General features: G+C 47.9%; 1 protein-coding gene across 3 annotated transcripts in view; it reads right to left on the bottom strand.

The window, feature by feature from the left end:
* Positions 1-17,884, bottom strand: part of LOC142585592 (uncharacterized) — an 88,353-nt gene that overhangs the window by 41,146 nt on the left and 29,323 nt on the right. The window lies entirely within an intron of this gene.

The following is a 17,884-nucleotide window of genomic DNA, read 5'->3' as shown; positions in this document are numbered from 1 at the left end:
TGTTGTAACTTGTTTGAGGAGTAACTAGCGTATGTAATGCGGTCCTGTACACGGGGTTGGGGGCCAGAGACCGCATTTTATTAAGTTTTGATTTGTTGCCCGGATGTTCTCGTTTCGTTCTCGCCCCATTCTCGTCTAGAGTGCCCGGATAACAGCTCTGGATTTTGGCTCAAGGTCTATCGAAGGTCGCCGACAACGGGAGCTAAAACATTCCATGCTTAAATACTGACCGCAGTTCGGGTGAATTAAAGAAAAAGACGTGGATCGGCAGGGAAGAACAGCCCGTTCGGCCTATATGTGCGACATCAAAGGGATGCTCAAACGTCAATCGAATGTCGATTACTGCAAACAGAGACACCATCCAATGGGCATTTTTTTTCGATGGGCATTCCACATGCTATTTCAATATTATCGCGTTCAACAGCGTCAACGTGTCACTTTATTCCCGTGGTACAGCCTTTGTCGAAACTTTCGAAGCCACTCCTAACGTGACAGCCTGTCGCCGGACTCTAGTCGCAGTCTTGCGTCCCCAGCAATCCGAAACTCAATTTCTTAACCTCTGGAGATTTGGAGAAACCAACATTCTAGAGGAGCCCCTGGGGTTACTACAGTACGCGACTCGAAGACAGCCTCCGTTCGCGCTCGGTGCCGATGACTTCAAGACTTTACAACAGAGAATGACTGCACCGGGTCCGTTTGGGCAAACACCGTGTTAGTATTCTAGGCAGTATAAGCACGGTACTTCTACTTCTAGAAGGAAAAAGTAGCCCGTAGCATGCCTAATGTATAGGCTTCATCAATATGGCGAACTGGGTGAGTAGTTCATTAAATCTTCTTTCTGGGCGAGTTGGTGCATACTTGACATAAAAATTGTAACAGCGCAAACACATGCAAAGTTCAGCGCTTGTGTCTCCTCCTTGTTACTTTGTGGTTGCATGTGTTTGCACTTGTTACAATTTTTATGTCATGGGTGAGTAGGTCCGGGTAAAGTGGCTGGAATGGGTAGTCTGGGGTCCTTGGTTAGAAAACGCGAACGAACACAACCGACTAAAGAACACAGGACGAGCGCTTGTCTAACTTAGATATCAACTAAAAGTTAGCCGGCACGACTTGAAAACGAATTTGAACTGCAATAAGTGCTTGACTACAATTAAGGTGTTCCCGCTAAGACCGGAAGACCCTATACACAGAATAGCCCGAAAGCCGGCATTTCGAAGCACACAACGCGCTCCGTTCAACACCCTCGTCGGCCGCCCCACTAAAGCTCTCCCGGGTATGTATACACACACAGAGGCGATGACGGGTCGTTCAGAACCGTACGACGGAGCGAAAAGAGAGCGGAGCCGCGGTAGAAATCAAAGGAAGAAAAGGTGCCTCCACTGATAAGGGCGGCCAATATACAACCTCCTCTTTCTGCCAGCGACCTATTGCTCGCGGGCGACCGCGGAGTCTTTTCCGGTCACGTGGCCCGGCGAGACGTTAGTCACGCCGCGCTGAGTCGAAAAGACAAACAGTCGCAGTCACGGACAGCACAATAGGACGAGATGCTAAGGGGAGGGTTTTGCCTCGCCGCAGCCTCAGCGCTTTCGTTGTAACGTTTCCAGGCTGTTCCCGGGCGTCGCTAACAGCAGGCTGCCCCGGCGATAACTTGCGCACACTTGGGTGAAGGCACTTAAGACAATGGCACGTGCGTGTGCGAAACTGTCACTATGCTGCCTTCCTGCAAGGAGGGCAGCCTAGACATTTTTCCTGTTGCGCTCTTCTTGGCGTTACCGCGGTGCCCTGGCTTAACACTCGAGAAACACGTACTCCAAATACTGGCAAAAACTGACACACACACACACACACACACACACATATATATATATATATATGCAGATACAAGAAAATTTGTTTCGCGTCGATTCATTTCAATTTCCCGAAAAATAAGATGAGAGAGCAATCAGTCTTCGGTACGCGCAGTGGTTATGCACGTGCTGTTTTCACCTGCAAAGTGAGTGATTCGTGAGGTTTCGGGGCCCGCTGAAGCAACACTGCGCCCTCTATGCGAGAGACGCAGCAGTGGGAAGTCCCGGATTAATTTTTCACCCCGTCGGCTTCTTCAACGCGTACCGAAATCTAAGTACACTACGCCCGTTTGTTCCAATTCGGACCCATCGGAATGCGACCGGGCATCGAACCTGCGCAATGTCGCAGCCACTGAGCTATGCAGGGTGTCCCAACTAACTTTAGCTAGAGTTTAAAAATATGCGAATGCCACGTAGCTGGGCAGAAGCAAGGTAATGTTGTTCGCCGTCGCTTGGAGATACTCAAACTATTTTTTTTTAAATTCAGCCTAATTATATAATTAGTTTTAATTGATCAATCAACTTCTCAAATAACATAATTAGATGAGAAGTGTCAATGCAAAAATTGTACAGGTACTTGAACAATTTTCTCGGTGACACTTCTTATGTAACTATAATGTTTGAGAAGTTGATTAATTAATTAAGACTGTCTAATAAGGCGGAATGAAAAAAATAATCTGTGTACCTCCAAGCGACGGCAAACATTACCTTGCTTCTGTCCAGCTAAGTGGCATTCGCATATTTTTTAAACTCTTGGCTAAAGTTAGCTGGGACACCCTGCATAGCGCGGCGGGTTACGCAAGGTGCCGCATGCGTTTGCGAACATTATTGTTTCCATTCTTCAGGCAGACCTGCTCCAATTTTGAATAATTTATTTATTAACTTTATTTTCAGAATACCTGCGTCGCCTCGAAGACATTATCGCAAATGGGAGGGGGCGGGGCGACAGTTAGAGAAAGATGCGTTAAATTGTTCGCAGAAATAGGCAATATATACATATAGCAAAGTAACACCCCCCCCCCCCTTCATCAAGGTGGAACATAGAGTAAGTTGTCGTTTTCCAAGCGTAATAGAAAGCTACAACAGCATTAAGACAACGACGCATTGTCACAAACACAGGCGCGGGAATTAAAAAATCGTGATTATCAAGCACTGAAACATATTTTTTTTTCGGCAAACAAATTCCGGTCTGTCACAGCTTGTGGAAAGAATGATTTGGCAAAATGGTTCGTGTTACAACTGCATTCGCGCACCTTCTTTGAGAGGTCGAGTCGAGACTTAAGTTGGCTTCGACAAACAGTTGCTGCTATCAATGCCTGTTTGTTTATAGAGGATATGGTTTTCAAAAATGTGAGTATTAGGTTATTATTATTATTATTATTATTATTATTATTATTATTATTATTATTATTATTATTATTATTATTATTATTATTTTCTTCTCGTGGTTAACGGTTCCCAGCCCAGCAGTGCTTTTATTGAAGTGACACTTTCGAAAGGGTCGTAATTATCGGACACGAAGCGTGCGGACTGATTTTGATTTTTTTCTCTATTACTTGTATTCAAATACTGACAAAAACTGCAATGATAATGGCGTTTTCCTTTTTCTTTTGTTCTTTTTCATTCTACGGCTCTTTGAATTGCGCTCTATCGCTGTTACTTGTTTATTTTTAGAGACAGAGAGGTCCGACAGCTCGTGTCAACATAACAAACGGACGCGTCAGAGTCCAGGCCGCGAACCGGTCGACGTCGTCGTACAACCACTAACGTTACGCCCGTTTACTCGAGATGATCTAGACGTGAACCCCTGCAGAAAGGCGCGCTATACAGCAGCCGGTAAAATATATCGAATATGGGGTTTTACGCGCCAAAACCACTTTCTGATTCTGAGGCACGCCGTAGAGGCGGACCCCGGAAATTTTGACTACCTGGGGTTCTTTAACGCGCACCTAAATCTAAGTACACGGGTGTTTTCGCATTTCGCCCCCATCGAAATGCGGCCGCCGTGGCCGGGATTCAATCCCGCGACCTCGTGCTCAGCATCCCAACACCATAGCCACTGAGCAACCACGGCGGGTCGCCGGTAAAATAGGCTTCAGAAATCTCAGTGAAGTTAAAAAAAAATATGCGTCCATGCCGCATTTGTACGAAGCAGCGTTGGTCGCGGTGACCCGCATCGTCTGCATCCCGTTCCACTGAGCGCGAAGCGCGCGCCGTCTGCCCGCGAAAAACGGAAACAATGTGAGGAGATCGAGCAACGCCAACATCCGCTTACGACGGAGCGCCGGGCAACTGCGTTTCTGCTTGGCCTCCGAGAACGTTGACAGCGCAGCTTATATCCGCTTGGTGTATTAGACAGATTTAGATTAGGGGACGAAAGCGGCGCAAGAACTAGGGGGCGCGGGTACTGCGCATGCGCAGACCCCTCTTGCGTACGCAAGCCACTTGCGTCCCCTAATCTAAAACTCTCCAACGTCATGGCCACGGTGATTTCCTTAACTCATATCCTTACTCAGATCCATATTTCACACACACACACACACATTTTATGAAGCTTTACCAGCGATGACGACTCCTCCCCACACAAAATATGGAGCAGTGGTGGGACCTTGGCTCGGCCTTTTGTTAGCGGTGTTTCGCACGCGCGGTTTAAGTTGGCGCCATAACTGCTGACTCGCACGTGCGTAAGACACAAGCAAGTCTTATAGCGTCAGTAACTGCCCGAGACAGCTGGGACGTTACGAGCTTTCGCGAGGACGGGCTGCCGAATGACGAAATGGAGAAACATACGCTCCCCCCCCCCCTCCCTTTCTTTTTTTTACTAGAGCTGGGTCTGCAGATGCGCGCGCTAGGCGAGGGCAGCGACACCTACGCGCTTGTGTGCCGAAATGTCTCGCTGACAGATGTGTCGGGGCCACCCACACAGATGCCGCCGTCTAGCCTCTTCGTTCACACAGCTTCGGTCGGCTGGTTCGAGCTTCTTGGTAACGCCTGCTGACAAACCGAGCGTCAGGAATGGCCGCGTTTCCGACGATAGCGGCGTGGGTTCGGCTCCCACCGGAGGCAAATTATATTTTTGTCTGCCTTCATTTCTCTTTTCCTCATTACTTCTATGTTTCAATTAAGAGAAACATTAATTTGCCAAGATGTTTTCCTGGGTTTCATTGTCTGTTGGCTTCACGTTGTAAATATTCACTTACACATGCAACAGCTATAAACGAAACCTCAAGAAGAGGTCGTATGACTCCATTGGAGCCTCTTTCATATGTACATAGTTATACATCTTGTCCCACGCACGCGATCTTGCTGGATTTTCACAAACAGCATCGAAGTGATTATGTCTGCCCCACGCATAAGTCACATGATATTAAGAGGGAAAAGAGCACGGAGTAGGGCAGGCCATGTAACACGTACAGGAGCAAACAAGCGGTGTGTTGAACAGCAAATTGGATGTCGAGGAAAGTGATACGCAGTCGAGGACAGCTACCAAGGATTAGGTGGTGTGATGAGATTAGAAAATTCACGGGCATAGGCTGGAGCGAGCGGACGCGTGGCAGGCGTAAGTGGAAATGTTTCGGTTAACTCTTTTGTCCTGCAGTAGACATAAGATAGGCTGATACATGCTAATAAACCTCGCTGAATTCCTTCACGTGAAACTGCGTTATTTATATGCATGCCACTGCTCACCTGCTGTACGGGGGTGGGAACTTAGTCAAGCGTCAATCGCTTTTATTCCCATCCCCTCCATCAATGTAATGGCGATGGAAATAAATTATTATTATTATTATTATTATTATTATTATTATTATTATTATTATTATTATTATTATTATAAATACCCATTTTACTTTTCACCACCGACCAAAGCAACTGTAAACTCACATGCATAATACAAGAGTAAATCTTCTCTTATTTTTCAATTTATAAACACAGTCCTGAAGATTATAAAAGATAACGGGACCCCGCGGTTGTACGAGAAATATGAATTTCCGGCCTGTTAATTAAGGCATGGTGCTCCTCAGCTGCTGCTATACGAGCCACAATATCTATTACATGCTAAAACGTTAAACTCGAGGTTATGTGTCCAGCATTCGCAGCATTTCAGCTTTCTAGCAAATTCCGAGTCCCGTAAGCTTTCGTGGCCGACTGTATATACGTAAGACGATCGAGCTCCGCGAGGTGAACATTAATGTTCTGCAAAGCTTGGGTATATTTGACTTTCCCTGCGAGGTTTGTGGGCAACAACTTCCCAAGTATTGCACCACTGCACTACTACGCAAAGTTATTGCAGCGAACTAAGTACTTCGACCTTGTCGTCTGTTGTAAAAAGTTGGCACGCAGACCACCACCATCGGTTTTGCGCACACGTGAGCCGCACATGCAGGCATCGACTTTCGGAGGGTACAAGTCGGCGTGCGATGTCGCAATCCGACGCGTTCTCGGCCGATAGCGGGTTATCTTGCAGGACGGCGTAGAGATACAACTAAAAGGCGATACACGCTGGCCAGCGCGTCAATCAAGTTCATAATTAATGGTCCGCGGCGCGATTTCAAGGCGCAATTTACGCCGATCCCGTAGCCGGATGACAAAGCCGAAAGGACGACGACGCAACCACCAGACGGCATAACGACCACGAGCACGTACCACGACATGTTACGAAGGGCTGACTGGCGCGCGCGACAGGTCTCGCGAAACAAACGTAACAGCAATGCGACTCCATAGTAACGCTGGTTTATCATGACGTCGATTGGCCGCGATCACATAATTAGTTGTCTGCAATGAGCTGGAACCGAGACATTTTACTGTATAATGCTAGTTTCACCACATTGTGCATAAACAAAAGGCGGAAGTGCGCTCTATAGTGATGTCGACATCTTCTGCGCCATACAATTTGCACTCAAAACGACGATTGAAAAAAAAAAAAAGACCGATCGGTGCATGTTCATGAAGAAAGAAAACTGCCTTGCCGGAAAGCTACCTTCACAATTAGGAAAATCTTTTATGAAGGCTTGACACCACGGTATTGCGACTCTGGGTCGAAGACGAGAGACGGACTCTTGGAGCAGACGAAGAGACGAAGAGCTTTATACAATGTGTACATATAGCAGGCACTAGCATACAAGTAGCGGTGAAGAAGAGCGCACCAGACCGGCTGGTGGTGACTCTCTCTCCCGCGTCGCATTCCTATTTTTTCGAGGAAGAAGTCGAAGCTGCATACCACCGGTTTCCACGGCAAGGTGACAACAGTTCTGTGGAATTTTAAAGGCTCTCATTGGATGCGTAGAGGTGCGTGCGTGTGTGTGTGTGTGTGTGTGTGTGTGTGTGTGTGTGTGTGTGTGTGTGTGTGTGTGTGTGTGTGTGTGTGTGTGTGTGTGTGTGTGTGTGTGTGTGTGTGTGTGTGTGTGTTTTCGCAATGCGGCCGCCGCGGTCGGGAATCAAACTTGCTACCTCGTGCTCAGCTTCAGAATGCCTGCCATCTGCTAGCCGGTAACGAGAAATGTTCATTACCACTGGCCAGATTTTTGTCGTCTTCGTTACGCGGATGGAGGAGCTCTCGTGTGTACAGCACTAATGTGAGCCACTTTCTACACTCATTTATTTAGTTATTTACGTATCTCCCGTTGAAGAAGATGCACTTGTATCCGAAACCACTGCTGTTAAATGCCACATTTACACCAACTTTGAGCTCGTACACAATCTTAACACCCATTTTATAGTCGTCCTATAAAAAAAAATTGTGCCTGGCGCATCACAGCCGCAGTCCCTTTCGCGCCACTAAAAGCCACAAGTTACATATTTATAAACTACCCACCGCTATAGCAGAAGACGCTTAATATCAGAATGAGGACTGTGCATAGGATAACCAGTCACTCCCCTATTCAAGCAATTCGTTACCCACTGCCCCGACAGTTCCGCATAGCCAACTTCTATTCTTGAACCGTTGGCAATTGCGAGAAAGAAAAAAAAAGTTATCGAGGCGTCGGCTGGAACGCAGGGGAAATTCTTCCATGTACGGGTACAAGCACGCGTTGCAGATCCTGTTGGAAAATTTCCTTACCACGCACTGAGTGTATATACGCACGGGCAGTACCGGAATTCTAGCGTTCATATATATATATAGGGGCCGTCACTTGCGGATTCGATCCCCACCAGCGCGACAAGTTATCTTTTCTTCCACTGTCATTTTGACTCATTTCATATATATATATATATAGTCATATCATGAGAAAGCCAACAAACACCAAGGACAACATAGGGGAAATTACTTGTGCCTAATAAATGAAATAAAGCAACGATAAATTAATGGAAATTAAAGTGGATGAAAAAGCAACTTGCCGCAGGTGGGAACCGAACCCACAACCTTCGCATTTCGAGTGCGATGCTATACCAATTGAGCTACCACGGCGCCGTTTTCCCATCCACTTTCTTGGGTATTTATGTGTCCTAGTAGAACCCTGGTAGTGTTAGCCAGCGGCACCACTCACCGACCTTGGCGGCGGACGTGGAACGTCCTTCTTGCCGCAGGCGTCACGAGAACGTGATCTTTCTGGGTGAAAGGCAACTGGTCAATAAACCCACATATGCTACCTGAAGGCATCAATGGTGCCGGATTCGAGACCCTCGCTTATGTAATAAACGAGAAGAGTGGGGGTTAACCGAGGGTCCCGATTTTTATGAGTCATATCATGAGAAGCCAACAAACACTGACACCAAGGACAATTCATGGTTATATTGCGCACAGTTTTACAAACACGATATTAAGGAAGGACAGGACCTGTCCTTCCTTAACATCGTGTTTGTAAAACTGAGCGCAATATAACCATGAACGTTCACCAACTAGCCCCCTTCATTGCTTTACCAAGGACAACATAGGGGAAATTACTTGTGCCTAATAAATGAAATAACGCAACGATAAATTAATGGAAATTAAAGTGGATGAAAAAACAACTTGCCGCAGGTGGGAATCGTTGCTTTATTTCATTTATTAGGCACAAGTTATTTCCCCTATGTTGCCCTTGGTGTCAGTGTTTGTTGGCTTCTCATGATATAAAAATCGGGACCCTCGGTTAACCCCCTCTCTTCTCGTTTATATATATATATATACACGGCCGTCACTTGCGGATTCGATCCCCACCAGCGCGACAAGTTATCTTTTCTTCCACTTTCATTCTCATTCATTTATCATTCATTTAATTCAATTAGTAAGGTCAAGCAATTTCCCCTATGTTGACCTTCGTGTCTTTGTTGGCTTCTTATGCTATGATTAATAAGTATCAGGCACCTCGGTTAACCCCCTTTCTTCTCCTTCATTACATAACGCGGGTATCGAATCCGGCAAACATTAATGCCTTCGGGTAGCATGTGGGGGTGTATTGACCAGTTGCGTCACCCAAATAGATCACGTACTCGTGATGCCTGCCGCAGAAAGGATGTTCCACATCCGCCGCCTAGGTTTGTGAGTGGTGGCGCTGGCGAACACTCCCAAGGTTAGTTCGGGTAGTAAAACATAAGTACCGCAGAAAGTGGATGGGAAAACGGCGCGGCGGTAGCTCAATAGGTAAGAGCATCGCACGCGTAATACGAAAACGTAGGTTCGTATCCAGCCGGCGGCCAGCTGTTTTTTCGTCCACTTTCATTTCCATTAATTTATCAGTTCCTTAATTCAATTAGTAAGTACAAGTGATTTCCGCTATGTTGTCTAGGTGTCTTTGTTTGAGGGCTTCTTATGATATATATATATATATATATATATATATATATATATATATATATATATATTGTATTGTATTGTATTGTACGGTGACGTTTCGGTTCAAAGTGCGCCACAACAAACGTCACTTTGACAAAGGCTGGTCCACCAGCCGAAACTCCAGTGCATCGAGTTCGTGGAAATTTGGTGGGCCGCTTCGCCATTTCCGGTGGTCTGCTCCGCACCACCGTCAGTTGCATTTCGCTCCTCGAAGAGGCAGGAAGTGTGTCGAGTGAGCGCCTGAACGGCATTTTGCAATGTGGTGAACGCGGTTTAAACGATAGATTCGGCGGGACCTCAAAAAGGTGCCACGTAATGCTAACGCATTTCTCTCACATTTACCGCTAAATCGCCACTGTTGTTCTTTTTTTTTTTTTAGCTGTCTCAAAATATTTAGTTACGAGTTTGGAAAACGCGAGCTACCCAAATCTCAATGAATGGCTGTCTTGTTCGTCGAATGAACGGTGAATCAGCAATTTGCAGGTTTGCCATTGCATCAGCATCGCCGAAACATCGTTGCAGAAACAATTAACGAACGATGTCAGCGAATTAACGACCTGCCTTACAAATGTACTCGCACGTAAACGTCAGCTGTAAGGGTCGCGGTTAATTTGGCCCTCGATCGGTCTGCTGTGGATTCTTCGCAGAAGCACGTCAGCTTAGCTGCACAGTAAAAACTCCTTTCGGGACCGACGCGTCATACGGGTAAAGAGGCAAACCCTTGGAGCGATGCCACGTGATTGCTTGTCAAAGCATCGCGTTTATCTCTTGGTCACGACCGCTAAGACGTCTGCGAAAGGGATTCAGACTGGCGTGCCCACAGTATACAGCTTTCCTGTTACCGTGACACTGGTAATAACACGATGATGCTGGTGATTATGATGATGATTAATCTTTATCGCAAAAAAAGAAAGAAAGAATAGCGGCTCGAAGGCAAATATATAGGGGTAAATAGGTGAATAGGTTACCAACTGAAACGTGAATGAGCTTGAATGCTTTAAACAAACACTGCGAAACTAGTCACAATGAACAGAAGCTGTAGTGTACTTTGTCGAAGAATCCATGTCGAATCGCAGAAAAATTCACGTATTACCCGTAATTCGCAGTGACTTGACGGATTCGAGTGCCAGATTTTTCCCCCAGCAATATTACGCGTATAATCGGAAACTTTACGGACGCTCACCATGGTGCTGCAAGCGAAAGGGAAGGCGCGGCAGAAGTACATGGAACAAAAGTCTAGCAACTACTGCAACAATATGACAGGGAAGCTGGTGCCTTAACACAATAGTATGTTGCGGCTGGGCTAGTTGGTTTTCGTTCTTGCGTGGAATAATAAGCTCAGACTTAAGACGAGAGATCGATCACCACAAGGGACAACACGTGTCCCTTGCCTGTCTCAGTGTGCCGTACAAAGCTCGCGCTTATTACTCCATGCAGGAAAGCTGGTGCCGCCGCCGCAGGGGACGCCTAGCTTCTACGCATTTCGAAGCACGAGTTCTAGAGATGTAAAATTTCATGAAATTTTGTGGGGCGTGAAAAAAAAACAGTTTTCTTTCTTTTTTTTTTCGAGAAATAAAAATTGACCAAAAAAGAAAAGCCGATTGCGCGTAGAGCTATGAAAAGCCCGAGGCATTTATTTCTCTAACACTGAGAAGAATATAATTGTTACATTATTGCATCACAAAAGTCCCAGCAGAGCTTACGGTTTTAAAATCTAGGCAGGATTTGGCGTCGAGGCATTGATTTCACGTCAAGGCGTCAAGATCGACGTTTGTATCAATCCGAGTCCGAATCATTTCCGCATGATGCGCCGACACCTCGCTGTGCAGTGCACGAAGCCTCCCGGACATTGATGTTCGAATGCACTTACACAAGTTCTTGCACGCGATCTCCTGGGAACCTGTTGCTTAGCTTGGTGAGCACATTTCCAAACAGGGACCAGTTTCTTGCACATTTCGCAGAAGAAATGGGAACTGCACCACGCGACAGGCGAAGGGGCTGAAGGGTTGGTTTGAAGCAATGTCCTTGCCCCCACGTAGATGGCTCCAGGTGCTTCGGGGACTCCCAAAGCAAAATTCAACCGTCCCAATGCGATGACTGCTGTCATTGGTGCGGCGACACACCAACCCTCAAACACGTCACTCGGCATTCCAAAAGGCCAGCAGAGGGTAACTCACCGCTCGTCACACGGAACGAATGTGAAAAGTCGTGGGAGGCGCGACTCGGCCCGGCAGGACCTGGGAAGCCAGCGAGCAACCTTGGACCAGGCCGAACGAACCGCTAGAGCCAGCGGGGCCCTTGAATAGGGGCTCCACCCGCTAGAACCACAGTCCGCTGTTTAAATAAAATGTTTATTACTCCTTCTCCTCCCAAACTCCTTCTTTTGACTAAACTTAGATACGTCAAAAGGAGTCGCATCGCAACAGAAGAATTCTGCGGGGAAGCTGCTTTACTTATCTTTCTTTTTTTTATTCCATTTCATCCTGGGTGAAAAACAAGAACAAAGAAATAAAAGCTGTTTTCCGAAATTTGCAATGTCTTATTCAACCACCCACATCTCTAAGCATGACCTTCGAGATTGTCATGGTGCGCGGAGCGCAACGCCCGCTCTCGAAGGCCATGTTCGAAGCGGTGGGGCAGGCATCCTGAAACTACAGATGGCCATTCCATACCGATCAGTTGAATGCAGTAGAGGGTCAATGACGTCCGAGCAGCCCAAAAACAAGAGGGTTATGCTTCTTTTTCAGTATCATGCCTATCTTTTTCTTGCGCGCGATGTTGACCGCTCACAACCGACGCGCAACCAGCGTCAGCGCTGCCTTCACAAACGAAGCAGCCACTCAATGCGAAATAATCGCAGCTACGGAATCTCCCCCCCCTCCTCCCCTCCCCGTTCGATTAGCTTCGCAACCGTGAGACTGCGCATTCAGCGTCGCGCTCACTTCCAGGAAGCGTAGTGGGAGTCACGGCGCTCAATCTCCGAGCCGGCGGCGTTACGGGAGACAAGGTCGACCGCGATCTGTCTGACTCGGCGATAGATAATCGTGGACGATGCATTGTTGTCCCGGTCGGACGGAGCAGAAACGCTTGTCTCTCACTACGTCGACATACACGGCGCACTGCATTGTGAGGTTTCATGATTGAAAAAAAAAAAAGAGGAGGGGGCGGGACAAGAGCAAGAACACAAAGAAAGAATAAAGAAAGAAAGGAAGGAAGGAAGAAAGAAAAAATTATCAGACTTTAGCGACACCGCCACCTTCTCAAGAACAATATCTATTTGGTTAGGTTTGGTATCCCTTTTATTTTATTTTTTTCGTTACTTTCTTTATTTATGGATTTCCATTTACGCTGAAAATAAATGCAGGAGGTAGTGCAACAGGTCTCAGAGGCGCGTCTTGAGGGGACCCTCTATTTTGGACTCCCTGTCATGGCCAAGATTCGGATGCAATTGGAAGACTGCACCAGAGTCCTTCCATGTGTCCTTCCAAAAATGGAAGGACTCTGACTGCACTGTGCCGTATTGCACTCCGTTCTGACAAATAAAAAGAAAGAACGAAAACATAAGGACCAAACGAATGAAAAATAACATACTTAACTAAAAAATTTATCAAGAGAATGGCGTCGAAATAATAACAAATTCTTGAACGGCAGAGCAATAACATTCTTGAAGAGATACGGAGAACGCCGAATCAGGCCTTCATATGCTGATCATATGCCAGGTATACGCTACAATGTAATCAAGTGAAGATAACTTCAACAGATCGAGAATTAAAAACATTTGCATTTGCGATGCGCACGGTCGTCGTCCACTATACAGTTTTGACGCTCAAAATCCCCGCGCAAATTGGCAAGCTGCCAGCTCGCTACTGCACATTGCCGCAGCGGCAGGAGTTAAAAAGCGCTGTTAGGCAGATTTTTTTTTTTTTTTTTGTCTTCGCCAAGCTGAGGATAAAGTAGCTTGAGGACACCACGACCGCTTAACCAGAGTCCTTCAATACATTTGGCATAACGGAACGGACAAGCGAGCAGGTCGACGGACGAACAAAGCAAACGCAGTTTCCAACGAATTTTCCTAAGGCGAACTTCTCTGACACGTAATATACGTAATGACGTGCGATGAAGTGTGCATCGCACTTTCCGAACAGTAATTACGGGGTAAGACTGCGCCTGAATGGGAACCGCGTTCTTCGGTCCGAATGCGCGTTATGTTACGAAATCGCTAAGCGCGAATTCTAAACCCGATTGTTCGCGCCATAGTGGCGACATCTCGGGACTGGAAACGGCACGACGTGAAATATAGTAGTGCTCGAAGCTGCCGCGCTCCTTCCATGCTATGCCTTCCTAGGATTTCCGGGTGGCTATGTTTCCTCCTCTCCCGCTAGCGAGTTTTACAAATAACGACGCATACAAGTTAAAGGGACACTAAAGGCAAATACTAGACTGCTTTAGATTAGGGGACGCAAGCGGCTTGCGTACGCAAGAACTAGGCGTGACGGTACTGCGCATGCGCAGTAACGTCACCCCTAGTTCTTGCGTACGGAAGCCGCTTGCATCCTCTAATCTAATACTCACTACTAAGTCGACGTGGACTATTTAAATACCATTACACAAACCTCACAATGATTGTTTCGTGCCAAGAAAGAAGTTTACGAGAAAAGTGCATCTGAAGTGTCCCAATACCTTGTTCTAAATTCAAATCTCCCGCCACCCAGCCGGGGGAGTGGTGACGTTGCATACGCCATCACGACCATTTGCTGCCGTCGGTGAGTAAAACGGCGCCGACAGAGGGGGGTACCGAGCCAAGACAGAGCGGTGGATTCGCCGCTGCAGCTGTTTTTTGGTCAAGTGGCGTACACCATTCGGCCATCACGCGACATCACATGGAGGTTGAATTCTTCGCCACTTGCAGTTGTTGAGAGTGTCGCGAGCCAGCAAAACCAGCGCAGCACTACGCGATAACGAAAACACTGAAACGCGAAAGCGCGGGCGGCGCAGAGTCGAGCGAAAACGAAACCTTTCGACCGCCCGCGTCGTTGTCAAGGGCAATTTCAATGAGTTCATGAGTTCTTCTTTCTGAAAATGAAATAGAACTGGACAAGCAGCATTTTATTTCATCGCATAATACAAGATTGTTTTCTGCAACCAGTAGTTGAGTACTAGTGAAACAATTTAACTGAGCAGTGTTTTCGTCATCGGGCAAGTGCTTGAATGGCCCTGGGGTGTCTCTAATCATGTCTTGCATTTACCTCAATTTCTCGGTTATTAAATCTTTGTTCGCAATAATATTGACGCCTTAGAGATTCTCGGGCACTAATCTATCATATTAGCTTGACTTAATATTTGGCTTAAGTGTCCCCTTAAGATCACCGACATACCGCTAATATAGCGCTGTCGAAGCCGACAGACGCGTTTTGAAAGTCCGGATGGTGATTTGAAGATCAGAGGGCGGCAACAACGGTGGCATCCGTTCGCCATGCACACTGAAAAGCCTTATTTACGATTAGCCTGAGGTCTGCAATCTTGTCGTTAAGGTAAGACAAGATGCGCAAGAAAGCCCACTAGCGGATTTTGCATATCGTCTATCGGCCCTACATAAAGTTAGTCTAAGCTCATAGGTGGCCCATCGAGGAGCTACTTTCTCTATATACACTCGAACCTTACAACACTGTGTAATGTGCCCGCACAGTAAAGAAAGCGTATCCGCGAAGCCACTCAACTCAAGAGATGCGTAAGACTCAACACTCGCAGGCACGCATCCCCGCATAAAAGGAAAAGTAGTTCCGCTTGTATCAGCAGGGTAACATTAGGGCGCGTTTGCTGAGGGCCAACATTCGCCGTTCATCGAACAGCCAAGGACGACAGCGCACACGTGCACCATGCAACACACGGTCTAGACGGAGCAACCGGCGCCCAACCTTAGACCACGGTGCTCAGTCATATGGGTGCCTGCATGCCCTCCATCCTCGAGCGGGGGCCAGGACGAGAGCATTCAGGCACCCTTGTCAGTCGCTTCTTAAAGAAAGATGCAATACGCACTCCCCCCCCCCCCCCCCCACACACACACACTTAGCACGTGAGACTGGGTCTGCGGCCATGCAACGCCAGCCATGGCCAGGCCAAGAGCGCATTACCGCTTCGATGCGGGGGCCACTGTGGCCACGGCCGTTTTCAAGAGCTAATGCGCTAAGAAAAGCAACCGAACAAGACAAAACAGGGTGGAGGAAAGAGGAGGAGCTGCGATCTGCGGCGTGGCAAGGCCGAGACTCGCCAAGCGATGCGGCCGCCTGAAATCAGCGTGGGCGCAGGAGTCCTTGCAGCGCGATCCCTTGGCCGAGCCTCGCTACGCATCCTGTTACGCGGGCCCTGACGCCAACGTGAGCAAACCGCGCCGCCGCGAAAACGCACTATACGCGCGCACGCCAGGCAGCCAGACGCAACGAGAAGGATGTGTACTACGGCGAGACTCTTTTCTGCGTGTAAGCGGAGTGGTTGTCTCGGCTGGCGCGCTTCCTTCCGCTCATCCGACCGCGTTCGGACTCCGGACTATATTCGGTGCTGCTACGCGCCCCATCTTTTCTCTCCCCTTCCCCCGTTAGATTAAATAAATACAGAAATACGTCGACCAAGATGAAAAGCAGACGAGTCGTTTCCCACGCTTAGGGCAACGGCCGCGGTGCCGAATCAAAGAAAGGTAGCTGCGTGCATTGACTTTATTGCAGCCCTCGTCCACACGTCCCTCAAAGCGGGGAAGTCGATCGGAAGGGCATCTGAGAAATTCAACTCTGCGTCTTTATCCATGGAACTCTGAGAAAGAGCCCGAATGCTTTCTGACAGAATGTAACATGATTTAACTGAGAAGAGAGAGATGGAAGAGAGGGAGGGTCAAACAGATATGCCTTTGCGAACTCTTTAGCTCAGAAAACGCACGCACTTGAAGGTATGCAGCCTTCGCCAGAAGTGTGGAAGCCTCGTGCTGCGAACGTGGTCGGGCCTCTCAGCGGGGCCACGGAAGAACTTTTGCCCTATATACCGCCCGAGGGAATTGAAAGGGGACGGTGCTACCTCACTCCCTTCGATTTCGGAGCACCAATGGTGCCGTGGACGCATTCGGGATTCAATTCAACCACCCGGTGCTTCATCGGAATATGCCGAAATGTCAGCTCACAGAGATTTTGCACTCTGCTCCAAGGTAGGGGAAAGCGAGTGAGGGCACGAAGAAGAGTGCCGCGGCAGGGGATTCCAACCGGCAACCTCGTGCCCAGCAGCGGAACGCCGCGCAGCCGACGAGCTACATACGCGCGCAGCGGGGTATAAGCATACGCAGTGATCCAGCACGCGCGCGCAAGGGCACACCCGCTGCATCATGCATATCGGATTCATTGACGACGGGTGCGCGCGGCCTCGCATCGCACCGCGAGGTCGGTCACGGCTCCTCGCGCTTCGGGCAAGACCAGAAGGAAGGAAAAAAACTTTATTTAAGGCCAACATCAAATATTTGAGGAAATTATGATAGGTCAAAAAAGAACCGACTGCTTCGTTTGAGGTGAACAAAACAACTAAACTTTATTTCGATAGGGATGCCCGTTGCCGAGCGAGTTCGGGAGGAGTACAGGGTTGCCCGTTGACGAAAAGAATGAGGCTAAAGTTGGCAGTTTCTTCATACTTTAAAGGGCCCCTGAAACGGTTCGGACAAATTTTGTAGACGCGTAGGGTACAGCTTAAGTAGAACATTCGCACCACAATTTGAGTGAAGCGTTACGTATTAATGGAGCTACAAGCGATTAGAAGTTACCCTCCTCCCCATCCAAGCTTTTCCTCCTCAACTCCTTCGCCGAGCGAGCGGGGCTACGCTCCGCCTTCACTGGTCCTGCGTCACGATGCAACGTCACATCGTCCACTTCCGTTTGATTTGGAGCCCGCCCCCGCCCGCGCGAGACCTCTCCGCTAGCCGCTTGGCTGTCGACCCCAAGCGAGAGCTATCGAAGCAGCGTGCGTTGCGAGCATTCTGTCGTAGCGCCGAACGAGTCTGGTATTCCGTTAACCACAGGCAAGCTGGTCATTTCGGCAAATCACTGGAGGCATAAACTCAAGCTGATGAAGGAACTTTGGCCTAGACGTACGTGAGCGGCCTGATCGGTCTACACGGTCCAGACACTTGTTGGCGCAGCGCTTAACCAGCCAAACAAAGCGCTAATATTGCTCTAACCAAGTGTAAAACATTTTAAACATTTATAAAAACAACGTGTCGATGATTACACTCCTGCGAAAAATACGCACCAGCAGCAAA

The sequence above is a fragment of the Dermacentor variabilis genome, chromosome 6, assembly GCF_050947875.1.
Source record: "Dermacentor variabilis isolate Ectoservices chromosome 6, ASM5094787v1, whole genome shotgun sequence".
Lineage (NCBI taxonomy): Eukaryota > Metazoa > Arthropoda > Arachnida > Ixodida > Ixodidae > Dermacentor > Dermacentor variabilis.
The sequence above is the reverse complement of the archived record's forward strand: the minus strand, read 5'-3'. Positions and strand labels throughout refer to the sequence as shown.